Genomic DNA, 27,809 nt, shown 5'->3' with positions numbered 1-27,809 from the left:
GTGACTTGCACGCTGATGTCAGCTGCTGGCCTCCGATTGGCGTCACAATGGATTTCAGCTGAATGTGTGTCCTCCTACGCACATCCAGCTGAAATATCCAATGGTGTTAGAAGGCCTCCTTCCATCTTGAGCCTGGTCGCTGTCTGCAGCCGTGATCATTACGCCCCTGGCAATCACTAATGTTTAGGGAGGATGTAAATTACTAAACGCGATCCAAATCAATATAAAATCCAGCACCGCAGGAGTGGTATACCGTGCACACTGGAGTCAATTGATAGTATAATTTTATTGTTTCTCAAATGGAAATAAGCAAACACATGTTCAAATCCTCTAATGGGACCAAGAAAAATAAGAAAAGGTAAAATAAGGTTACTAATATGTTAACTTTTTTTAAAAACAACAAAGGTTAGAAATGGAAACCCTCTACCCCTCCTGCTATAATATGCAAAAAAAATCAAACATTGGCGCATCTGTAACTATTAACTATTCATAATTGTTATCCAGTAAAAAATAAATAATGAAAGTCTACGACAAAAGTGAGGTTTAGCTTATTGTAGAAAAAAATGTTTCCAGTAAAATTTACAGCTCATATCTCAAAGAACAAACTCTTTCACGGTATTGTCAACAAAAAAAAAAGGTGGAATATCTTCATATCGCTCAGTGAGCCTTTAATGAAACAACATGCACATAAAACACAAGGTAAGATACTAATCTGGTTTCTTCATGCTTACCTGGCTTTGTTGCGTTCGTAGACGCAGTGATGACATCTTTCTATACTACCTTGTCTCCTTTAGAGCTCTGGACATTGAATTTTGGGTTTCCTTTCTCCACACTATGTTCTCCTGCTGACTAACCTAAATTACATTTTACAGTTTGTTACACATCATATAGTAGAGATTTTCTGGATGTGGAAAGTTGCTGTAATCATTTCCTCTAGTGTATTCCAGTGTCTTTCATTCTCATCACAACCAGGAGCAAAAACAAGACTCCTATGTATCTATCCTGCTAAAACACCACTCCAGCTGTTTTTTTTATTTCAGTGCTGGAGTGGTGCCACTAATCTAAGTTCCCTGTCCCTAGCATTATACTCACCAGTCGCCATCTTCAGCTCTTCCCAGTGCCGCTCCGGTCCTGTGGTGCCATCTTGTGAATGCAACTTCTGATTCACTGGAAGTCAGAGGAAATGGTGTCAAACTTTCGACGTAAGTCTATGAGAGCCTCCTCCTTGCCTCAGTCTGGCTCTCAGAGACTTACATTGAGTAGAGACTTCCGGATCACCCAGCAAAAACTGGAGCGATCCGGCAGGTCCCAAACTGCAGAAGACCAACCAGAGCGGCCCCAATAACAGATGAAGATGGCGGCTGGTAATTATAATACAAGTTGCAGGGAACTTAAATTTGTGGCACCACTGCAGGGCTGAAATACAAAGAAATTGTTGGAGTGGTGCTTTAAAGAAAAAAGACCCCAATGCGCCAAAAGACTCAAAGATACCCAAAGTATTTATTTCTACAGAGGATCCATTTTGGAGAACCCTTTATCGTCCTCTTTTAGACCTAAGTTTTAGCTTAGCTTTAGCCTTAGCTTGAGTTGAGCCATCAATTTTAAGAGGCAATCATGATCTTTCATGTTTCTGCATAGTACAGTGTTTTCTATGCTTTCTGCCAAGGAGCATTGTATGGACTGATAAACCAAATGTGATACCTATGTAACTATCCTGTAGGCTAAGGTACATTTCTATTTTAAAGAACAATAATTTGTAGATTCTGCAAGCTGACATGCTATTATGGCATAGAAGCATACAAGCACATCCCTTTTTTGTATGTGTGTGGCCTTTGATTCTTCTTAGGGATTCTTAGGGATGGCATAGCTATAGACACAAACAAGATGAAACTAAAACAGCTCAAGGTGTGACAAGTCAGTAGTGGTTGCAGCCTCTCAAGGAGAGTAAAAGCTTAGTGGTTGCACACTGTATTGTTGGCAGGTTCACAACTATGAAGTTACAAAGTTTGTCAGTTATACTTCAATATTGAGGCAGAGAGCTTGGCTACAGTATTGTTCAGTACTTTATCTCTCACTGCATCTCCGGTGACGTCACTTGCAGGGACAGTGCTGGTCTCTTCTTTTTCTTCATGCCAGGTATTCTTCTTACAATGCATATTTACAGTGCACTCTCTTGCCAGCTCCTTACTTCTGATCAGAGCTGAAGAGTGAGCGCACTGTCACTGTGCATATTGCATTTTAAACCATGAAAAAAAACTACTGAGCATGCGTCGGAATTGACAACAGATGCATGCTCAATACAGCAGAGACAAGCCCAGACCCTGAATCAGGCATCACTGATGACGCTTTGTTTCAGGGAGGGGGCAGAGTAACTACAGACTCCTTTGACTATCCAGGCATGCACTGGGGATTCTCAAATGAAGCGTCATCAAAGAGAAAGTTGTAAAAAAAAGTAAAACAGATAATGTAGTGAGGGAAGGATAGGGACTTTTTCATTTAAGAGTATTAGAAAATAGATTAGATTATGACATTAAATAGATAAGCATTTAAGATTAAAATACATTTTAGTTCCGGACTGTCCCTTTAGCTATTGCAAAGTGAAATTAATTAGATCTCATGCGCATTATAAGTATACAGGCTTGGACTGTACATTGATCATATCTTATGTTAAATTAAACAATTATTCTGAAATGTTCTAGAAATATGCACTTGGCTCTCCGTAGCTCCTATAATAATTACACATGGATTTCTATTTTTCCATTTTAAGCATCCTAAATATAAAGAAAATGGTTGTTATCCAAGTTCTGCGCAGTAGGAAAACACATGTCGTAATGATTTGATTCATTTACAATAATGTTCGATGCCTGGGGATATCAACTAACAATTTGTTCTAGATTATTAAAGGTCACGCAAGAGTGAGAATCAGCAGAACAGATGTTTGTGAAATCTGGGAGATATGCATTATTTCATTGTTAACCTATCCCACAGAGGGAAGGTCAACTCAAATCTTCTAATGGACTCTCATCTCAAGTATATATCCTGAAATAGGAAAGCTACAAATACATAATGTAACATATTAAATAACAATTGAACTTCAATTAGGTTAATTATTTACTATACAGATGCAAGCGTGATTTGATGTGCCTTTTTTTGCCTTAGCTAAAAAGACAAAATAGGTAATAATCTGTTTTCCTAAATGCAATATATGGTCTAGGCTATTTTTTTATTAAAACTCTAATATTTTTGCAAACCCCCACTCCACTCTTATGTTAAACGTGTCAGAATTTTAGGGCACTTTGCACCAAAAACTGGTGTAAATACGCAGCAACAGATGCCTCAAACCACATTTACTGCTGACTTGACAAGGAAAATATTAAAATTTGAAAGTCCTCAGTGGTGGATACCTTTTAATTGCTAACTGAAAAGATGGTAAGAAATAGCAAGGTTTCGAGACTACTCCGGTCACTCCTGTTATTTGTCACTGTTAAAGAAGTTGTCCGGTACTTTTTCTTAAATTGCCCAATGTATTCAGCATGTGGGCATAAGTATCTTTGTAAGTATCTCAGTGATAGCGCCACTCACAGGCATTATCTGCAACACAAGGTATTTATAGAGATACTTATGCCCACATGCTGAACATATTGGTCAACTTAAAAAAAGTAGCGGACAACCCCTTCAACAAGGAAAGTGATTTTAAGGGAGATTTGAGCTAGCTTAAAAGAGTCGTGGATTTTATCTGGCAATTGTGCACCAGAATTGACAAAATTGTCCACTGATATGCTAAATTTATCATTCAGACTTTATAGTCCAACTTTATGCGAAGACATAGACAGTAGAGATGAACGGATCAGGCAAAATATGAAATTGCCTCTTTGCACGGAATTTACCAGAAAATTCAATTCGAGTAGAGAAGTAATTTACGCATAATGTAATGTCCATTATTATGCTCTCTCCAGAGCAGATTAAATGTTATGTGTAAAAAATAAAAAAATCGCTATACTCACCCTCTGCTAATCTCTCCTGACACTTCTGCTGCTCCTTATTCCTTGTCTAATCCTCCACACCTTCTTCGCATTGCATCTCCAACTCAAGGTTCAATTAAGGTCAAAGATTTAGACCTTGACAAGGCCCCAGAGCATGCACAGTGAACTCCAGGGCCTACTTACTTTCCGAGGGCTAGAGTAAACACTGGGCTGGAGTTGCGGCTAGACAAAAAGCACAGATGATCGGATAATGGGCCTGGAGCAGCAGGGTGGCTGAAAATTGTAAGCAACCGTCAAAAGGTTAAAAAGAAAAAAAGAAAAAAACATACTCACCTTATCCCTCACCATTCCAATCCATTCCAATTGCTGGCTGCATGATGTCTGGTCCACCACGCCTCTGTCACGTCACATCTTCAACCCAACATTCATTCTAGGCAATGGCTTCCAGCCGAGAAGGCCCCGGAGAATGCTATGAATGCAATTGACTTCCTGGGCCTGCAGCCAGAATTCACGTCCTGGTGTTCACTCTAGACCTGGACTTCCGGCCATGAGTGAACCCCAGGTCCTGCTTGCTGCAAAACATGTATATGTACGTCAAAATATCAATGTAAACTTGGGCATTTATTGAAGATAAATAATTTGTTTTATTGTGCATTTCCTGTTTTGGAGACATATTGGTTTAAGTTTCCAGTCTTGATGCTTTGATGTCTTCTTTGGTCTACCAGTATGTTTGCCTTTAACAACCTTCCCATGTTCTTTGTATTTGGTCCAGATTTTAGACACAGTCGACTGTGAACAACCAACATCTTTTGCAACATTGCGTGATGATTTACCTTCTTTTAAGAGTTTGATAATCCTCTCCTTTGTTTCAATTGACATCTCTCCTGTTGGAGCCATGATACATGTCAACAGCTCTCCAAGGTATGATCACTCCTTTTTAGATGCAGACTAACGAGCAGATCTAATTTGATGCAGGTGTTAGTTTTGGAAATGAAAATTTACAGGGTGATTCCGTATTTTTCTCCTCAGAATTGAGTGATTCCATAATTTTTTCCTCTGCTTGGTCTGAAAAAAATTACCCATACTGAGTACCACATTTTTTTTCTTGATTTCTTTTAGTGTTTCTTAAAGCCATAAAGTTGTCATTTGAAATGACTTTAGTTTTGTGCCATGTCTGTGATCTGCTTTTTTTCAACAACATTAAACAACTGAATGAACATCCTCCGAGCCCGGTGATTCCATAATTTTTCCCAGGGGTTGTACATGTTTGGTAGCTGTGTACTCTTATTGACCTGGAGAATAATATTACCTGGTCAGTTTTACTATATAATGAACATAGTAAATAAAACCCCCAAAAAACAAAAAGAATTGCATTTTTTTTCCAATTTCTACGCAATTGGAAATTTTTTACTGACTCTCCAGTGCATCAAATGCTAAAAAAATAATGTTATTCAAAAGTACAACGCATTCCACAAAAAAGAAGCACTTAGATGGCTTTGTGGATGGAAAAATAAAGAAAAGTTATGGCTCTTGGAAAAAGGGAAGGAAAAAAACAAAACAAAGGGAAAATCGTCTGGAGGTAAAGGGGTTAAAATTTTGAATCCCGAACTTCATCTCGTGACAGCCCTATAACAATATGTACAGTATGGCTGACAATGATGTGTCAGACAGCTACTTCTTGGCCTTTAAATTGAAGATAGGAGAAGTCTGGGGCAAAAAGTTATTGTACTTGGTTCCTACAAGTACAATTTATTTTGCAGAGAACAAAAGAAAATCTTTACAGTACAGACTAATAAAACTATGCAAAACAACCAAAAAAGTTACATCCACAGCCTCCAATATTTTCCAGTCTTCTACAATGACTTATACTTAAATCCCTGGGGGACAAGGGTAAATGTTTTATTTTTTTTGTTTTCTATTGCACAATTTGCCGAATTCATTCACAGCAGTTTTAAATCAATATAAAGAACAGACGGAGAATAACAATTAAGAATGATATCCCTGCAAAGGAAATCTGATTTTTCATTTTTCCTCTGTACTTTATACCTATGACCTTTTTGCACTTTATTAAAACCCATTTCTATATCAACAAGAAATCCATGCTGATTTAAAAAAAAACATATTTAATCCTTCATTGATTCTTTAATTGTGCCAATTATAAAAAATATATATAAAAATGTAATTCATTCTACAGAACTTTTATGAATGTATTATATATTTTTTTGGTCTTTTTTCATTTGATAAGAGTACTTCAAAAAAACAATATCTTCTTTGATACAGAGAGAAAGCCCCATGGTGTACAATTGTAAAAAGGATTACTGTATAATGAAATAGTCAGGTCTTTGTTACTCGCTAAAAAGAAAATCGCTCACATCAAGGAGCCAAGTTAAATTATTCTGTCTCAAACTATTTCTTTAGGACCAAAGAACAAAAAAACTGATCACTGTTGTGTTGTGCCTCTATAGGAGTCTAGATGTAGACGTCGGTACTAAATTGTACAGTTCACTGGTAAAATTAAGTTCTTTAAATCATTCATCATGAATTAATATCATGTCTATTGTACAGATCATACACAAATCAAATATTGATATTTTTGTGCTGTAAAAGTGCTATAAATGATGAGATACAAAGACAGAAAATGGCACCACCTGGTGTTCAGAATGCATAGTGATATGTACATCTACCTCACTGTCTGAATGTTGGTGGACAGTGGACACACATGCTTATTGGTCAGTCTGCTCACAGACAGGTCTCTACATAGTGAATCTCTATTCACTACATAGCAACCAATAGAAACAGCTTTCTACTCCTGGTTGTCCAGAGAAATACCCTCATAGCATGATGCTGCCACCACCATGTTTTACTGTTAGGACTGTATTGGGCAGGTGATGAGCAGTGCCTGGTTTTCTCCACACATACCACTTAGAATTATCACCAAAAAGTTCTATCTTCGTCTCATCAGACCAGAGAATCTTATTTCTCATAGTCTGGGAGTCCTTCATGTGTGTTTGAGCAAACTCTATGCGGGCTTTCATATGTCTTGCACAGAGGAGAGGCTTCCGTCATGCCATTCTGCCATAAAGGCCCGACTGGTGGGGGGCTGCAGTGATAGTTGACTTTGTGGATCTTTCTCCCATCTCCCTACTGCATCTCTGGAGCTCAGCCACAGTGATCTTGGGGTTCTTCTTTACCTCTCTCATCAAGGCTCATCTCCCACGATTGCTCAGTTTGGCTGGACGGCCAGGTCTAGGAAGACTTCTGGTGGTCCCAAACTTCTTCCATTTAAGGATTGTGGAGGCTACTGTGCTCTTAGGAACCTTGAGTAATGCAGAAATTATTTTGTAACCTTGGCCAGATCTGTGCCTTGCCACAATTCTGTCTCTGAGCTCCTTGGGCAGTTCCTTTGAGATCATGATTCTCATTTGGTCTGACATGCACTGTGAGCTGTGAGGTCTTATATAGACAGGTGTGTGCCTTTCCAAATCAAGTCCTATCAGTTTAATTAAACACAGCTGGACTCCAATGAAGGAGTAGAAGCATCTCAAGGAGGATCACAAGGAAATGGACAGCATGTGACTTAAATATGAGTGTCTGAGCAAAGGGTCTGAATGGTTATGACCATGTGATATTTCAGTTTTTCTTTTTTAATAAATTTGCAACATTTTCTACATTTCTGTTTTTTTCAGTCAAGATGGGGTGCAGAGTGTACTTTAATGAGAAAAAAAAATGAACTTTTTAGAATTTACCAAATGGCTGCAATGAAACAAAGAGTGAAAAATGTAAAGGGGTCTGAATACTTTCTGTACCCACTGTATCTATTATCTGTCTATGCAGTCTGCTCGGCTTCTTACTACACACAATAAGATATAAGGATTTTGTCAAGGTCGTGACCGAGTCTCAAAACCTGGATTAACGTACTGTAGCTAAACACAAGGACTAGAGTTGGATCTCACAGAGGCAAATATTACAGTTAATGTGGCATCTCACTATGAGATAACTAGGGGCAGAACAAGGAACCATGGTTCTCCATAAAAAAATGTTTTATAAGGTCACACTGGACAGCAACCACCTTTGACAGCAATAGGGCCCAGCTTATGTTTTTTTTATGTCAGCCTGATTCTATGTATTTTTTTCAATTCTTCTTTGATCTGGATCCAAAGATTAACTAACCTATTTCAATCCCTTTTTTATTTTCCATGTTGATCCCAGTACATCTCCAATGAGTAGAGTCAACAAGAGTCTATGGTCTCTGTCTAAGGACACATAGACCTCACATACTGAGTACAGAGGACACACACCTTAAGTGGTCCCAAGGACCCTCTGCCAATTGAGAAGACAAATGTATTAAAAATGGCCCATGGTAGGTGTGTTGCAGATTTTGACAAATCAACCATCTGTTATGGACCACCTTGGATCTCCTTTGTTAGTGGGTGGTAAGAACTTGGGCAGAACCCTTGAAGAACTAGATTGTTAGAGAACGACTACATGGTGGTGAATCATGGCCCAAAGTTAATGGGAAAAAAAGCATGAAATGGGGAATAAGCGCCCGATCCTTCTCTTTTTTCATGTTGTAAAATAGTGCAAAAATCTGAAAAAGTATAACAAAGACCAGGGAGACTTGAGTATCTTTGAAATGGAGGACATCAGTAAGGTGAGCATATTTTATTATTTTACAACTTGCTGGGTTGTCCTTGAAAAACAGTTTCAAGGCGAGACAACCCTTTTAAATGGAAGGCTATTTAACCCCTTAATGTCCGGAGCATTTTCCGTTTTTGCATTTTCGTTTGTTGTTCCCCTATTTCCCAGAGCCATAACTTTTTTATTTTTCGGTCAATATGTCAGTGTGAGGGCTTATTCTTACCATATCGTGTACTGGAAAACGGGAAAAAAAATTCCAAGTGCGGTGAAATTGCAAAAAAGTGCAATTCCACAGATGTTTTTTGTTTGTTTTTTTTACCTCGTTCACTGAATGCTAAAACTGACCTGCCATTATTATTCTCCAGGTCATTACGAGTTTGTAGACAAACATGTATAGGTTCTTTTTTATTTAAGTGGTGAAAAAAAGTCCAAAGTTTGCTAAAAAAAAAAAAAGTCACCATTTTTCGAGACCTGTAGCGCCTTCACTTTTCGGGATCTAGAACCGGGTGAGGGCTTATTTTTTGCGCGTCTAGCTGACATTTTTATTGATACCACTTTGGGGTAGATCTGATGTTTTAATCGCCTGTTATTGCATTTTATTGCAATGTTGCAGTGACCAAAAAAACGTAATTCTGGCGTTAAGAATTTTTTTCTCGTTACGCCGTTTACCGATCGGATTAATTATTTTTTTATATTGATAGATCGGGTGATTCTGAATGTGGCGATACCAAATATGTGTATGTGAGTTTTTTTTTATTGTTTTATTTTGAATGTGGCGAAAGTGGGGGTGATTTAAATGTTTATATTTTTTTATTTTTTTATATTTTTAAATATTTTTAATAATATTTTATTTACACTTTTTGCTTGCTTCAATAGTCTCCATAGGAGATTAGAAGCAGCAGTTATCTGATCGTTTCTGTTACACACAGGCGATCAGCAGATCGCCTCTGAGTTGTAGAAATGCTCACTTGTCATAGCAATCGAGACATGACAACCACAGGGGTCTGCTGCAGACCCTGGGTTGTCATGCCATCCATTGGTGACCCACAATCACGTGACAGGGTCACTGATGGGCGGAGTCAGCAACACGCTTCCCGGAAGCGCGAGTTAAATACCGCTGTCATAGATTGACAGTGGCATTTAACAGGTTAATAGAAGCAATTTCATGTACGCTAAATATTTATCTGAATGCTCAGCTCTGTATAACTTCACCCACACCACTGATTGGCAGCTTTCTCAGTACACTGTGTGTTAGGGGGAGCGGTTGCAGACAACTTTATTTAATGGAACGCAACCGACCCCGGGGTCCGCGATGCAGCCTAGAGGACTGCTGCCGAACACTTCCCGGGTGGAAAGGCAAACGACAACTAAAAGATAAACCCTTCCGTGTTAACTACACACCGGACAGGGTATAGCGGTACGCTCTATCTCCGTTTACTGCACGGAGGAGAGAGCGACCAGCGACGCACCTAACAAATATCTTAGCCCTTCGTGTTAACGCACACGGAAGGGTAAGACAGTACGCACAATCTCCAAGAACCGCAGGGAGACGTGCGTCCGTGGGAACAGCAGTAGCCCTGTCTTTGATACAGGCGCTACGCTATGGGGATTGGCGCTAAAGCGGTTCACACTATTCTCCAAGAACCGCAGGGAGACGTGTGACCGGACTATGAGCAGTAACCCTGTCTTCGGTACAGGCGCTACGCTATAGGAGACGGCGCTAGCGTGCGGGTGATTCCCGCCGGGTAATCGAGCACTCAGCCGGCGTGCTACCGGACTGAGCAAACCCGCTCTATTTAGCTCACAGGCGGCTCGGGGTGTAAGGCGAACCCCCTGGTTAGAGCCAGTCAGCGAGGCGAAGCTACCTGCCTACTAAAGCTATGACTCTTTGAGCCCGGCCTACCTAGCTAAAGCTATGGCTCTTTGAGCCCAGAGTAAGCGTGCACACCAAACAGCTATCTCAAATGATCTGAGCGCGCCGCCATGTTTGTGGGCGGGCCTTTTAAAGACTAAGCCCTGCCCAGCGACGCGCTATTGGTGACGTTACCCGTGAACCAATCAGGGAGTGCCAGGTCACCGAGTTAGGTGGGTGCCAACCCACCAATCATGATCCGCCAGGTCACGGACATGCTCAGTGCGGTGAATCCTGGACTTAGACTCCACAAGCCCTGTCTCCCTCTGCAGCCTATGCTTATCACTGCTGGGCACAAATGCCTGGGAGACAATCTGCAGGGCTCGTGGAACAGCTAGGTGTTGGGACTGACAACAATGCTGAGCAGTATCAGCCCTGGCTGGCCTGGAATGGGAGACCACAGAAGGTCCTGGACCCATTTCAAATCCAGCCCCAGACTGATGCCTAACACTGTGCATAGGCAGAAAGCTGCAATTAATGGTGGGGGTGGGGTTAAACAGCATTCATGTACTACTTGGCATCAAGTCTAGTGCTAATCTCCTGCTGTTAAAACAGTGATTTGTTTAAAACTAAACCAAGTAGTATAGTTAGTGACACATTGCTGGAATCAGTGTCTCTGCCCCTACATTATGCTGCTCTCTGGTTAAGAAGCAAAAACCTGGTGCCAGATTCCTTTTAAGGCTCCCGTACACATTAAAGTGAGTTAAACTCACCAATTTAGGAAAAACTAGCCCACCATCAAAAGCTGTCTAGCATATATGGCCAGCCTTTACACTAAAGTCCAAGTAATAACGTTTCAATTTTATACCTGTATATATGGCCAGCGTCTTGTCTGCGCACAGCCAGCAGTACAAGCTTATTAGCTCATTAGTGGCATTTTTAGAGAAGTATTAATCACTGACATCCTCATATTGATGTTTTTCAGAACTTCTGTTCTAAATGTGTACTTGGCTGATATAGACGTCCAAAAGAACGGCTCCTACTGGTGAAATTAATAGCAATACAGACAAAATACTCTTTGAGTAATTATTCTTCATTAGCGCACAGGGGAATGCAAAAAATATATGTTATTGATAGGACACTGAATTTTTCCACTGGTTACAAAACAATCCAAATTGCATTTAAATCGTACTTATAATTATATTAATAATAATCTATCTATTTAAATCGCACTTATTATTATAATAACTATTATTTATTATTATTAGATTAAAATTATAATAATATCTGTCTACATAAGATAAAGTGTCAAAAATTTGACTCTGGTCTAGTAATTTCAATATTTACAAGTGTGCTTTATTGTGTTGGAGTTCAGAGTTTCTGTTTCAGATTTGGAAAAAAAATACAGAAAATAACTGTCAGCATGGTGGGCTATTTTGTTCTAAAAAAAAGGAGGACGCCATGTCAGAAACGCAGCTGACCTCACTATCAATGGAGAGTACAACAGCCACGGGTTTATGCTCTGGAGGAACTACAGTACAGACCGAAAGTTTGGACACACCATCTCATTTAAAGATTTTTCTGTATTTTCATGACTATGAAAATTGTACATTCACACTGAAGGCTTCAAAACTATGAATTAACACATGTGTAATTATATACTTAACAAAAAAGTGTGAAACTACTGAAAATATGTCTTATATTCTAGGTTCTTCAAAGTAGCCACCTTTTGCTTTGATGACTGCTTTGCACACTCTTGGCATTCTCTTGATGAGCTTCAAGAGGTAGTCACCGGAAATGGTCTTCCAACAATCTTGAAGGAGTTTCCAGAGATGCTTAGCACTTGTTGGCCCTTTTGCCTTCACTCTGCGGTCCAGCTCACCCCAAACCATCTCGATTGGGTTCAGGTCTGGTGACTGTGGAGGCCAGGTCATCTGGTGTAGCACCCCATCACTTTCCTTCTTGGTCAAATAGTCCATACACAGCCTGGCGGTGTGTTTAGGGTCATTGTCCTGTTGAAAAATAAATGATGGTCCAACTAAACGCAAACCGGATGGAATAGCATGTCGCTGCAAGATGCTGTGGTAGCCGTGCTGGTTCAGTATGCCTTCAATTTTGAATAAATCCCCAACAGTGTCACCAGCAAAGCACCCCCACACCATCACACCTCCTCCTCCATGCTTCACGGTGGGAACCAGGCATGTAGAGTCCATCTGTTCACCTTTTCTGCGTCGCACAAAGACATGGTGGTTGGAACCAAAGATCTCAAATTTGGACTCATCAGACCAAAGCACAGATTTCCACTGGTCTAATGTCCATTCCTCGTGTTCTTTAGCCCAAACAAGTCTCTTCTGCTTGTTGCCTGTCCTTAGCAGTGGTTTCCTAGCAGCTATTTTACCATGAAGACCTGCTGCACAAAGTCTCCTCTTAACAGTTGTTATAGAGATGTGTCTGCTGCTAGAACTCTGTGTGGCATTGACCTGGTCTCTAATCAGAGCTGCTGTTAAACTGCGATTTCTGAGGCTGGTGACTCGGGTAAACTTATCCTTAGAAGCAGAGGTGACTCTTGGTCTTCCTTTCCTGGGGTGGTCCTCATGTGAGCCAGTTTCTTTGTAACGATTGATGGTTTTTGCAACTGCACTTGGGGACACTTTCAAAGTTTGCCCAATTTTTCAAACTGACTGACCTTCATTTGTTAAAGTAATGATGGCCACTCGTTTTTCTTTACTTAGCTGCTTTTTTCTTGCCATAATACAAATTCTAACAGTCTATTCATTAGGACTATCAGCTGTGTATCCACCAGACTTCTGCACAACACAACTGATGGTCCCAATCCCATTTATAAGGCAAGAAATCCCACTTATTAAACCTGACAGGGCACACCTGTGAAGTGAAAACCATTTCCGGTGACTACCTCTTGAAGCTCATCAAGAGAATGCCAAGAGTGTGCAAAGCAGTCATCAAAGCAAAAGGTGGCTCCGTTGAAGAACCTAGAATATAAGACATATTTTCAGTGGTTTCACACTTTTTTGTTAAGTATATAATTCCACATGTGTTAATTCATAGTTTTGATGCCTTCACTGTGAATGTACAATTTTCAAAGTCATGAAAATACAGAAAAATCTTTAAATTAGGTGTGTCCAAACTTTTGGTCTGTACTGTATGTTCAGCAGACCGCAGATGGCGCTGTGTTAACTGTTATAATTTGTTTATGTGCATGTAGATCCTCTAGATTCTACTCTATGACCTCTCAGTTTTGTTAGGTTCAACTCTTTTAATGTAGCTGAATCCTTCTCAACTCTACTAGAAACAGGAAGTCTCTTTTCCCTGCATGAGTCATCATTAGAAATACAATTCTGCTCACTGCAAAGTCTCTGACAGATCAGCTCCAACTTGCTCCTCCTCCCCTACCAGGAACTTTGTAGTGATTATTGTAAATCCATATCAAAATTGTCCTATCTTCAAAAGACTTTGTAAGCACTCCCAAGTAAACAATTGTATACAGCAAGACTTACCAGGTCGTAGGTATATAACTTGACAAGGACTAGAAGTGACACATAAATGAAAATAATATATACATTTTATTGACACATTATTAAAAACACATAAAACTGGAAAGGTGCTAATAAAAAAAATGGAGCTTAAAATTCTACATAATTAGCATAGTAAATTAGTTGGAACCTTATATAAATTATGAGGCTAAGTATAAATTGTAGCTGCCTATATGGTATACCTAATTTAATCACAACTATAATGACCTCAAATTTAATATGCAAAATTTAATCTGACAAAAAATGTCAGCCAGTACATCTTGTGAGGTTGGAAATACCCTTACAATTTTCTATTTGACCATTTGGTTTCGTATAACATATTCTATCCCAAATTCACATAAGATATAAATGGCTTGATACTTAATAGTTACTATCAATTCAAAAAATGTGCATAGGGATACAATATGAATTAATATTGATAATGCTAATATATATCAAGATTATCCTAAATTATACCAAGAAAATTTGAGGTTAGTAATGTACTGCTCCTTTAAGAGTTTAACCCAATAAATTAGAAAAAGTGCTTCTGTGCATGTACTTTATAAACCAAACATATAGAATTTTCATTTATGTGTCACTTCTATTCCTGGTCAGATTATATACCTAGGACCATTTTGTAGTGATGTAGAATTGTAGTTCTAATGATGACTCATGCAGGGAAAAGAAACTTCCTGTTTCTATATAGAGCTTGGAAGGATTCAGCTACTCTGTTTGTAATGCATATCATAGACCTAATGGAAAAAGAGAAGAATTAACCTATGTACAAGGGCAAAATAAGCAATTGTAAGTACATAGTGTGACGCCTCTTCTCGGAAGCCCTTTTCTTTACCCTGGGAGATGGGGGACTCGGAGTCGGGTCCTAAGATGGAGAGATGGGGTGCAGCCGTGGCCCGGACTCGCTCCGTGCTCAGGGCCGTCACAATTTAAAAAGGATGGTATGGGCTTATCCGGGTTGAGTGGCTGATTTTGACTACGCCACCTGTGGCACCTGGTGAAGGCCACCAGCGCCGCTACAGTCCGCTGAGGCATGGTGGTATAGCGGCCAACGTTGTTACTACTCCCCACAGGCGGAGAAGGGCCTCAGGGCAGAGAGACAGGATGACAGGGTTAGTAGTCTAGAAAGTCTGTGTCGCGCGGTGTAGCGCAGAATAAAGAGTCCGGAGGGTGAACTTCCAAGGCTTTACTCACATCAGAGATGGCAAAAGGAAGGCGACTCCCTGCTCCTTGCGGAGTTCTGCGGTCACCAGGGATGGGGATCCGACAACCTCCGAGTAAGTCCAGCGTTAGATCAGGACCCTGCACCAGAGTGTTCCTAGACTGCAGACCGGGTCCTTTCCTGTTTGTGTGTGTGTAGATAGGCCGGGACTCCCTCTGAACTCCTCTCAGAAAAAAGGCACGGGTGGCAGCTCCGCTCCTTCCGTTACCCGGTGGGATCCTCAGGGCCTACCGGGCTTTCCCGACCAGGACGTGGAGTAGAAAGGTTGGGTGTCGGGGGCCGGTACCCCTCTTGCAGCCGGAATCCCTCTGAATATATCAGGTTGGTGAGGACAGGTGGCGTACACCGCTCCGTCTGCATCCTCCCTGGGACCCATTTGCGGAGGAGCTAAACTCTTAAGCTCCGGGCCTTCTTGGTCGTGGTCCTTGACCAGGTTGAGACATTCCTTGTCTGCAACCTGCCCCTCGTCCCAAGGCCGGGGTACGAGGGCTGTGCCTCCATCCGCTGCAGGTCCACACAGGATCCACTTTCAGGGTAGGAGATCACAGTACATGACAGCCAGTACACTTGACTAACAAGGACTGTCAAAGAACTAGACTACAAGGACCAAAAACCAAGATGGCTTTTTATTAAATATAAATTTTACAGTGTCACTAAAATGTGAGTCCTCCACCCTCACCCACTAAATGGTTCCCCTAACTCTTGGTTCCCCATTCTCCCTGTAACCAGGAGGGCAGCACCTGGTGCATTCTAGCCCCCTCTGGTGGGAGAAGTGTGGTGTTGGATGTGAAGGAAGGGTCCTGACCATCACACTGTTCTTACCTCAGAGGAGGAACACTACACTCCATTAGAGAAGTGCAGCATTCCTGTGGCGGTCGAACCCCCAGGGGCGCCACACATAGTGCTATGTAATATGACGAATGCAATATATAAAGACAATAACAATTTTCATGGGAGGTGGAGTGCTTCTTTAAAATCTGCAACAACTATAGTCAGTGGAGTTCGTTGAGGGCCAATAGCAGCCTCAACATCCATTTTTTTTTGCCTTTACATTTTTACAGTTGCATAAACAAATGCATACTAAAACAGATGCACCTCAAAAAGTTGACCATCAAAGGCAAAAGGTATCATACTCATTAGCCTTCAGTAATTTATAACTTTTTATGAACAACTGACATGACAACCCTCCAGCATGTAACAAAAGTGCATGACATTGAAATGGGGGCAAATAAAAGTAAAAACATCTCAAAAAGAAACATGTGAGGATAACTTATATATTTAAATATAATGAAAAAATATATTTAAACTTTTGTTAATGGATTCTAAGAAAACATACTCTCCGCACTTACACACCTCGGTCTATGTGAGGATGTAATGTCTTCCCCCCTTCCTTCTTTTCTACTTGCCGCTGCCGAGATGGTTCTTCTCGGTTACTGCATCCTGCTGTGTGACATCTAAGACTGTGTGCAGCTGCTGGATCATTCACTAGAGAGGACAGTCCGTGTGCCTAAGGGAAGCCGCTACTGATACAGACTGACTACAGAGGGGGCTGTTTGTAGTCAGGATCCAATAATTAACCACAGGGTTCTGCACACCAGCAGCAAATGCACTAAGCAATGAAGCAGGACCAACGAGACATATAAGTAATTAAGGAAGCTTCTCTGGGGGGGCATGTTATAAAACAGGAGGGCATGGGCTCCATCATGTACCGTTTTGTGGGATAAGATTCAGTATAACGTGTATTTTATTTATTCCAATCCCTCTTCTTTCTGTCCTTAGCAGTGAATGGCTGATCACTGATCACTAGGTAGGACCGCCCACTGGACTACTAAGTGTGAAAAAGATCAGGGATAAAGGGAAACCTGTCATGTCACCAAACACTATTAATCTGCAGATATGGGGTTAATCTGCAAGTTCCAATCATCCCAATGCTGTCGGGTCATATTATCGAAAGTGCGGCTACCTGGTAAAAATGAATTGATTCCTCCCAGGAGCTGCTGGCTTTCAGTCATAGAGGCGTGTCTGGACTGACTACAGTTACCGCTCAGTACACAATGAGCGACAGCTGTAAGCACACCCGTCACTTTGATTGACAGCTCACACTGCTGGAGGAAAAAAGGAGTTCATTTTCTCCTAAGAGCCACATTTACAGCACAGGTGCCTAACAGCATTGTAACGACATTAACCTGCAGAATAATCCTATATCTGCAGGTTAATAGCATTTAGTGACTTTACAGGTTCCCTTTAAGATAAATTACAGAGTGCTACGTTCACGTAGTTAATAGCTGCTGGCTTTGACTTGCGTACTTGAACTTGTCATTTAAAGATGAATTAATGGTCCAATGAATAAATGTACAAAACTAAAATTTTATCTTACCGCCTCACCCATCACTAATCAAGTGTTTGTACTAGGTAAAATGGAGAAACTCCTTCTCGCCACATGTCTCATATATTAAATAGAATTAACCGAGCAACTAAGCTCAGCGGCAGATAATTGATTTTATGTAACCTAGATACTTACAATGAGGGGTTTAGAGCAGTATAATTTTCATTAAATGCAAGACATATCCTGACCATATTAGACTGATGGTGACTGTTTGTGTGTGCATTATCAATGATTACTGAAGGATGGAAAAGCCTAAGACATTGGCAATATGTCTGACAGCTAAGTAGGCTTTATTGTTGTACAAATTTATCCACATCTTAAAATTCCCTTTAAAAACTTAAAAAAAATTATTTATAGGGGTTGCCCACTACTAGGACAACCCCTTCTTGATCTAAATGTTTGGCCTCTATAAAATAAATGAGATTATACTCACTTCCTGTGCCGGCGCCAGGCCCGGATTGCTAATCTGCCTTATCGGGCAGATGCCCGGTGGGCTGGTCTGTTAGGTCATAAAATGGGCTGCCTGGCTACTGTTGTCAGCAGGCCCATAGACGTCAGTAGCATTAACACTTAACAGGAGTAGCTGCTGCACACTACACAAGATTATGATGAAAGGCGCCTCTGTCCTCACCTGTTAAGGGTTAATGCTGCTGTCCTGTCTTATCTATGTGCAGACCCTACAGGGAGAGGAGAGGAGGGAGTCACACTGTGATTCCCTCTGCTGTGCCTACTGATGTGTTGGGGGAGGTGCTGGGAGGGAGATGGTATCGCTGAAGCAAGACATTAACCATGTCCTGATCACTATAAGAGGGGTCTCCAGAGCACCCCTTCATATGCTATTATAAAGTTAAAGGAACTGCACACAGAGGCATTTGTGCCTCATTGCCTGTCAGCCAATCACAGATTTTGCTTTATAAGCACATCTATGATTGGCTGACAGGGAATGCTATCTCTGTGTCCTCTCTGCCCTGGAGTCACAGCTTGGAGCAGGAAACTTCAGCAAAAGACGACTGTGTATGTCCCAGACTGACAGGATGGTAAGACACGCAGCCTCTCCTGTGGAAGCTCTGGAATAGTATTGTTGTAAAGAAATCAAAAATTGCTATATGAACATGTTGGCAGCAGTGGTCACCTGTGGAAAGTGCCGGTCACATATCCACAAGTTGTGTGCACAGCGGCTACCAGTGACATGCACTAGTGCGGTCTATACCTGGCAGGTGCAAGTTGCAATCTCTTATAGACCATAAGTCTGTATGAAGAATCTCTGAAGTCCCCTGGTACACTGGTCATTATGGGGACAGTTTCCTCTCTGTTGAACATGGGCATCATTCTGACACAATGTTCAGTACTATTGTTCAAATGAGCCTGTTACAACCCTTAAAAAAAATTGCAGTCCTGATTCCCAGTGCAAGTGGGCGGTCGCGTGATCGCGTATGTGATTTGCGCTGCTGTTGTGAGCAGCATGTACACAGTGTGTGGACCCATAGGATTACTATTCACCCCATGCACTGCTCTATGCATGTGCTGCTTACAAGAGCAGCATACTTTAGAGAGGTGTTTTGAGCAATTGGTGGGGGTCTCAGGATCCAGACGCCCACCGATCACGAGCTATTTGCAGTGCCTATTGTATATTTAACAAAAAAAATGTTATAATACTAAATAAAATGACTGTGAATGTGAAGCAGCGGAATCACAAGCCGAAGCCGTCTGTGACCCCTCTATGCTAGTACTGGGTCGGACAGGCAAGAAGTTACCAACAATCTGCCTGTTAGCTCATAGTCCCATAGTAAGAAAAAAAAAGAAACCGTTCCGGATAATCCCTTAAAGTTTTGAAAAAAAAATTAATCTCCCCTAACTACAGTATTATTTCCTCCAATATTTAAAGTAGTGCGAGTCAGGACCACTTGATAAATCATAGGCCACGATAAGCACATCCAAATACGACGTATCAATGACACGACTGCTTTTGTGTGATATTCAGTTCTTAAATATCGAGCTTAGATTTATTGTTTAGATTTTATAATTGTGTTCTAAACTAGTAATAAATATAACAATCTATATGTTTATATAACATTGTTGCATTATGAAAGTAGAGGGCCCAGAAATATTTCTTGAACAGGGGCCATCTACAGTCTGTGTCTGCCCCTGCACTGCACAGTACCACTTCTGTCCTGTATATATACACCCCACACTACCACTTCTCCTGTATATATACACTGCACAGTACCACTCCTCCTGTATATATACACTACACAGTACCACTCCTCCTGTCCTGTATATACACTGCACAGTACCACTTCTCCTGTCCTGTATATATACATTGCACAGTACCACTTCTCCTGTATATATACACTGCACAGTACCACTCCTCCTGTATATATACACTGCACAGTACCACTCTTCTGGTCCTGTATATATACACTACACAGTACCACTCCTCCTGTCTATCTACACTGCACAGTACCACTCCTCCTGTCCTATATATATACTCTGCACAGTACTCCTTCTCCTGTCCTGTATATACACTGCACAGTACCACTCCTCCTGTCCTGTATATACACTGCAGGTCTTTTTTTTATTTATAGAATAAGTACAGCACATGACAGAACAATAATACATTACAGGACACCAAACATATGAACTAAACAAGACGACAAGTCACAGAAAATAAATCCCCCCAGGAATATATACATATACAAGAAATAACTATTATAAAACCTATAAAACCTCCGGCCCAGCTTCATTCATACTACTATATACAATCCCACACAACGCTCACACTGTCCTATATACACATAAAACACCGTCCTATATACAATATTATATACAATAAAACAGTAGAAACACAAAACACTAGACCTAATATAACGTATATACAACCGGAAATTAATATTAACCTACTGGTCCCACTGCCTGACCTTAGTCACACCCTTACCGCACCTCATTCAAATAACAATATATACAATAGTGACATGAACAATTTTAAACTTTTTTTTTTTTGTATATTTTTTTTTCTTTTTTTGTATTTTTTTTTTTGTATATATTTTTTTGTAATTTTTTAATATATATATAAAACACACACCTACACTAACTATCCCGCCACCCCTGATACAGCTCTGGCCACAAAGTTCAGGATTACTCCGAGCTAGGATCAGGCCCCAGAGTTTCCTGTATATACACTGCACAGTACCACTCTTTCTGTCCTGTATATATATACTGCACAGTACAACTCCTCCTGTCTATCTACACTGCACAGTACCACTCCTCCTGCCCTATATATACACTGCACAGTACCATGTCTCCTGTCCTGTATATACACTGCACAGTACCACTTCTCCTGTCCTGTATATATACACTGCACAGTACCACTCCTCCTGTCCTGTATATGCACTACACAGTACCACTTCTCCTGTCCTGTATATATACATTGCACAGTACCAGTCCTCCTGTCCTGTATATATACACTGCACAGTACCACTTCTCCTGTCTATATACATTGCACAGTACCACTCCTCCTGTCCTGTATGTACACTGCACAGTACCACTTCTCCTGTCCTGTATATACACTGCACAGTACCACTTCTCCTGTCCTGTATATATACATTGCATAGTACCACTTCTCCTGTCCTGTATATATACACTGCACAGTACCACTTCTCCTATCCTGTATATATATACCACACAGTACCACTCCTCCTGTCCTGTATATATACACTGCACAGTACCACTCCTCCTGTCCTGTATATACACTGTATAGTACCACTTCTCCTGTCCTGTATATATACATTGCATAGTACCACTTCTCCTGTCCTGTATATATACACTGCACAGTACCACTTCTCCTGTCCTGTATATATACACTGCACAGTACCACTCCTCCTGTCCTGTATATGCACTGCACAGTACCACTTCTCCTGTCCTGTATATATACATTGCATAGTACCAGTCCTCCTGTCCTGTATATATACACTGCACAGTACCACTTCTCCTGTCTATATACATTGCACAGTACCACTCCTCCTGTCCTGTATGTACACTGCACAGTACCACTTCTCCTGTCCTGTATATACACTGCACAGTACCACTTCTCCTGTCCTGTATATATACATTGCATAGTACCACTTCTCCTGTCCTGTATATATACACTGCACAGTACCACTTCTCCTATCCTGTATATATACACCACACAGTACCACTCCTCCTGTCCTGTATATATACACTGCACAGTACCACTCCTCCTGTCCTGTATATACACTGTATAGTACCACTTCTCCTGTCCTGTATATATACACTGCACAGTACCACTTCTCCTGTCCTGTATATATACACTGCACAGTACCACTTCTCCTGTCCTATATATACACTGCACAGTACCACTCCTCCTGTCCTGTATATATACACTGCACATATACACTACAGCCCACCATAAACGGTTTTATTACTTGTTATACTTTTCTATAATGTACTATAGTTACATGACTGGCCGCGCTGTGAAGCACTGAGCGGCAGGACTTTGTTCGAACAGTCATTCCGTACTGCCAGAGTCCCTTTAATGGTAACTTGTCACCTTGAAAAACGCTATTTATCTGCAGATATAGGGGTAATCTGCAGGTAAATAGGGTTTAAAGCCTGGTTAGACAGCTTAATGGAAAAGCGTTGGCTACACAGAGAAAATTACATTTTATTCTCCCTGCCGCCACTCGCTTCCTGTCATAGGATCGGTGCAAGGAGGGAGACATTACAGTCACCGCGAACTACAAAGTGAGGGTGCTGCAATAACGTCCGACACCTTGATTGTGACACTTCCATGGAGCCCAACCCCAGGCTGAGCTTCATTGAACGACTAACATGGCAGCAGCATCTGGCAACTAGTGCTGAGCGAGCGTGGTCGGATAAGGTGTGATCCCAGCATGCTCGGGTGTTATCCAGGTATCTTGTAATGTTCTGCTAATATGCTCGAGTCCCCAGGGTAGCATGTTTTGCAGGCAGACGCAACACATGCATGAATTGCCTGTTTGTTAGGTAATCACTGCATGTGTTGCTTCTGTCTACCACCGCAAAACATGTTACCGCAGGGACTCGAGCATATTAGCAGAGCACTACAAGATACCTGGATAACACCCGAGCCTGCTGAGATAACACCTTGTCCGACCACGCTCACTCAGCACTACTGGCAACCCATCAGCAACCTGCAACTGCGTCACAGGGGGCTGAAGGGAGCAGGTGACTGCATGCACCGGCCATTGTGCTATCTAAATGCCGCTGTCAGTGATTGACAAGGGCACTTAAATACTCAGAACAGCAGCAATCAAGGCGAACTCTGATCACTGCTATTACAGGCAGACGCCGGCTATCTAACACAGCCGACATCTGCCTGGTATGGAGCAGGCTCAGCTCCTGAACCCCCTCCATACAAGTACAACCCTATGGTTATGACAAGGTTAGCAAATTTCACTTGTCTGTTCCTAAATGTGGAAAGACAAATGGAATTCCCTAACACATGTGAGCAAGTCCTAATAGATTTAGTAAAGGTGCCCCAAGCATATGAATGTTATTACACACCACAATGGACTCTTACATACACGCATCTTACAAAAATACATATTATTCCAGATACGTAGACACATACAAACACACAGACGCGCACAAACACACAGACGCGCACAAACACATCAGTACATGGAAACATCATCTGAACCACCATCATTTGTAATGTCAGGTCAGCCCCATATATCTTTGTATCGCATAAACCTACAACTCCCAGTATGTAATTAACAATAGAGATACTGGGAGTTGTTATCAGTCATCATCAGACTGCGGACCATACAGGAACCACAGTACTGATGAGACGCAGGCAGGATCACAAATGAACATTTACATCCAGGTATCTTACCTCTTGTCCAGTCTCCATGATGACTTTTCTCATCCACAGCTCGTCTCTGCAGACTTCCATCTTCTCCGGTCTTCTGCAGCACATCCCGACACGATGCCCTTAAAGATAGCAGTGTCATTATAATGCTCCCGAATAAAAATATCTACACTGAGCCCCTGAATAAACCTAACTCTTACAATGCTCCCTGCACAAAATATGACATACACTCTACCCCTCTTATGGTACCTGCTCTCCACACTGTCCTCTCCTTACCATACTGGGCCCCCTGTTCAGATTGTCCTCTCACACTGTGTCCCCCCTATACTGCCCAGTCTCTATACTGTGCCCCTTCATCACACTCCACCTCCTCAGCATACTGTTCCCTCCTTTCTGTGCCCTCACACTGTTCCCCCCATACTGCCGCATCACTATACCTTCCCCCACACTACCTAGTCTCTGTGCTGTGTCACCTCACACTTTTCTCCCTCCATACTGTCTCCTCACACTATTTCCCCACTCTCCATACTGTTTCCTCATACATCCCCCTTCCCCATTCTGTTCCCGCACCCATTCCCACCCCTCCCCTAGTTCACCAAACTGTTTCTTCACACATCTCATTCTGTCTCCTAAAATTTCTCTCCCATCTCTCTCCAAATATAATAAATCTTCGGAAGAGCACACAGACATGCAGAAGCACGCTTACACACATGAAAACAAGCGCACACGGACACATACTAAGGGCTCTTTCACACGTCAGTACATGTGGTGACGGTTTCCACACGTACCAGAGACACTGACACACGTAGACCCATTCACATGAATGCGTATGTGCACATGTCAGTGTGTTTCCACTTTACACAGACCATGTGGTGTCTGTGGGCAAAACACGCTGACATGTCTGTTTTTTACCTGATGTCCAGACCGCAAAATGTCCCGCACACTGATGACAGTTAGCACGCGGTGCTTGGGAAGAGCGCTGAGAACTGCCCTCATCATAGATCCCTGCAGGCGCTGCGATCAGCACCCCAGGGTCAATGATGAGAGTAATAGTCTATACCCGCTGTGTCCAACTGTAAAAAGAATAAAATAAAAAAATCCTTATGCTAACCTCTACTAAGTGTCACCCGCTGTAATCCGTGTGAGCGCTCACGCCGAGGAGAATGTCTCCTGCAGCGAGTGGGCTCCGAAGCTGCGCTCAACAAGCGGTGCCCTGTCGTTCACTAAGCGCAGTTCTGGAGCAAGCTCGCTGCAGGAGTCATTCTCCTTGGCGTGAGCGCTCGCACGGATTACAGCAGGTGACACTTAGGAGAGGTGAGTATAAGGATTTTTTTATTTTATTATTATTTTTACAGTTGGACACGGACACAGTGGGAGTAGACTACTACTCTCATCATTGACCCCGCTGCTGCTGATCACAGCGCCTGCAGGGATCTATGATGAGGGCAGCGCTCAGCACCCGGCTCTTGGGAACAGCGCTAACTGTATACTGATTCCCAAGCGCCAGTATGTGTCACTTGGATGACACACAGGTGGACACGGATATCTCCAGTCCCGTAAATATCAGGACATGTGGAAGAGCCCTAATATACACACGCAGATACACATACTCACAGAAATGGGGACACGTACACACACAGGCAAGCACACACAGAAATGCACAGACACACTCAGACAATCACACACACAAAAATGCAGACACGCAGGGAAGCACACACATATGTGAAGACACCTAAACACACAGGCATATAGACACACACACGTGTGAAGACACATAAGCACACAGGCATACACAATGTACACACACAGGCATATAGACACACACAGGCATATACACACATACGCACACGCACACATACAGGCATATACACACACACACACACACACACATACAGGCATATATACACACACAGGCATATACACACACACACAGGCATATACACACAGGCATATATACACACACTGTACACACACAGGCATATACACACACATGCAGGCATATACACACACAGGCATATACACACACTGTACACACACAGGCATATACACACACTGTACACACACAGGCATATACACACACATGCAGGCATATACACACACAGGCATATACACACACTGTACACACACAGGCATATACACACACTGTACACACACACTGTACACACACAGGCATATACACACACTGTACACACACAGGCATATACACACACATGCAGGCATATACACACACAGGCATATACACACACTGTACACACACACATGCAGGCAGCATATACATAAAAATCCATACAAACACACAAATATTACAGTACCTTGGCTTGTTTCCAGCCCATACAGTGTACAGACGCGCCCCTAATGCGGGAGACTGCAGTGCAGGACGCGCTGTGATGTCACTTTTAGCAGACGTGTGGCCCTGTCTGCTGAGTGTGACGCTGCAGTGCAGCCCCTGCACTCCTGCTCCCAGGCCCCTCCCGCTACTGTCCTGGGCATCGCGTCGGTGAAAGTGCTTGCGTGCGCCCTTAAAGGGCCCACGACCACTTTTTTTTTAAATTTTTTTTTTATTCTCCTGTTCCCTCTGCAAGGGGCCCGGGGCCCACCGGGAGATTTCCCGGCGCCCCGCCAGGCCAGACCGAGCCTGCTGCACAGTACCATTTCTCCTGTCCTGTATATATACATTGCACAGTACCACTCCTCCTGTCCTGTATATACACTGCACAGTACCACTCCTCCTGTCCTGTATATACATTGCACAGTACCACTTCTCCTGTCCTGTATATATACACTGCACAGTACCACTTCTCCAGTCCTGTTGTCAGAGAGACGTCAATATTGCTTTAGTATTTTCAATATTACTATGGCCAAATAAAAATAAATATTGGAAAACCTGTTTAAATGGATTATCCCAAGTAATCCTCTTTCCTCTGGATAGGGGATAACTGTCCAATCGCTGGAGATCTGACTGTTGGGACCCCCATGATCCCTAGAATTGGAGCTCTGTAGAGCACCATGTAAATGGAGCTGTGGCCGATCATACGCACTGTGGCGCCATTCACATGCGGCTCTTCAAATAACTCCTTTTAGGAGAGTGAAGGGCACGACAAAGTAAAGCAAAATTCACTGATCGGGGGTAATGAGTGTTAGGTTACGTGCACACGATCAGTAATTGCTGTGGATTGCATGCAGCGCACTTGTGATGCGTGCAATCCGCAGCTGCCAGATGTTACAGCATAGTGGATGGGATTTGTAGAAATCCTATGTCCACTATGCGTCTTCGTGCACCTGCGGATCACCCGCGGACACGGATATGTGTCGCATCTTTCCAGACTGCAGCATGTCAATTTCTCTTGTGGAGACGCACCTACCCTTATAGTATCTGGGCTGGTGGGGTTTGTGTGGCAGGGTTCCTTTTTTGACCTAGTCCGGCCCTGGCCGGCGCCGTTCCAGCGGCGTCGGCACTCGCGGTCATTTGTTGTGAAAAGTGAGCCAGGTGCCCAATCAGCGTCAGCATCACTGTCCCCACCTTCGGACATATTTATGAAGAGGAAGTCCGAGATGTTCTGCAGCCCAGACTTCCCCTTCATGTTCAATTCGACAGAAACCAGGGACAGTTATTGGCCTCTGGGCAACCACGTGCCACAACAACTGCACAGGAGTGGTGATGAGCGAGCACTAAAATGCTCGGGTGTTCGAAGCTCGGGTCGAGCACATTGGAATACTCGGGTGCTCGACCCGAGCAATGAGCCCAATGCAAGTCTATGGGAAACTCGAGCATTTTTCTGGTGGTCCCCCCCCCCCCCCTCCGGCGGTCTGCAGAAGGTCAAAAATTGCACAAATCGATGGGAACAGTGCTCAATTAAACGTCAGGCAGGCAGAATATATAGGCAGACAGGCAGGCAGGTTATATAGGAGGGTGCATGAAAAACATAGCAGGGCACTTGGAACACACTAGTGCCCTCCGATTTTCATGCACCCTCTCTTTAAAAAAGCCGGCCGGCAATTCATCAGCGGCATACATCGGTACCCGACAATTTAGAACAGAAAGAATAGAGCATGACACATAGATTAGATAGTTAAAAACATGTCAGTCACATATATAATAAGTACAGTAATAGTGTTGATTACTGTACTTGTTATTTAGTGTTAAAATAAAGGATTTATTAAAAAAAAAATTGGCTTAGGGTTCCCCGTAATTTTAGTCTCTAGCGGAGGTTAAGCAGACGGCTGGGGCAGATGTTTGAAGCCTGGGAAGGGGGTTATACCCACGGAGCTTCACAGGCTACTAATATCAGCCCCCAGCTGAATACCTAGCCTTTA

At 42.3% G+C, this 27,809-nt stretch overlaps 1 long non-coding RNA gene across 1 annotated transcript; it reads right to left on the bottom strand.

The window, feature by feature from the left end:
* Positions 1-4,861: 4,861 nt before the first annotated feature.
* LOC141271230 (uncharacterized) lies at positions 4,862-25,968 on the bottom strand. The gene is made up of 3 exons (XR_012321869.1): positions 25,808-25,968; positions 23,520-23,617; positions 4,862-5,275 (listed from the first exon to the last, which is right to left on the bottom strand). It is a non-coding gene; the product is annotated as an uncharacterized lncRNA (long non-coding RNA).
* Positions 25,969-27,809: the final 1,841 nt, after the last annotated feature.

This window comes from Phyllobates terribilis, unplaced genomic scaffold (assembly GCF_046119375.1).
Source record: "Phyllobates terribilis strain yellow unplaced genomic scaffold, ASM4611937v1 Scaffold_5__5_contigs__length_657084704, whole genome shotgun sequence".
NCBI lineage: Eukaryota > Metazoa > Chordata > Amphibia > Anura > Dendrobatidae > Phyllobates > Phyllobates terribilis.
This window is presented reverse-complemented; position numbering and strand designations above follow the sequence as displayed.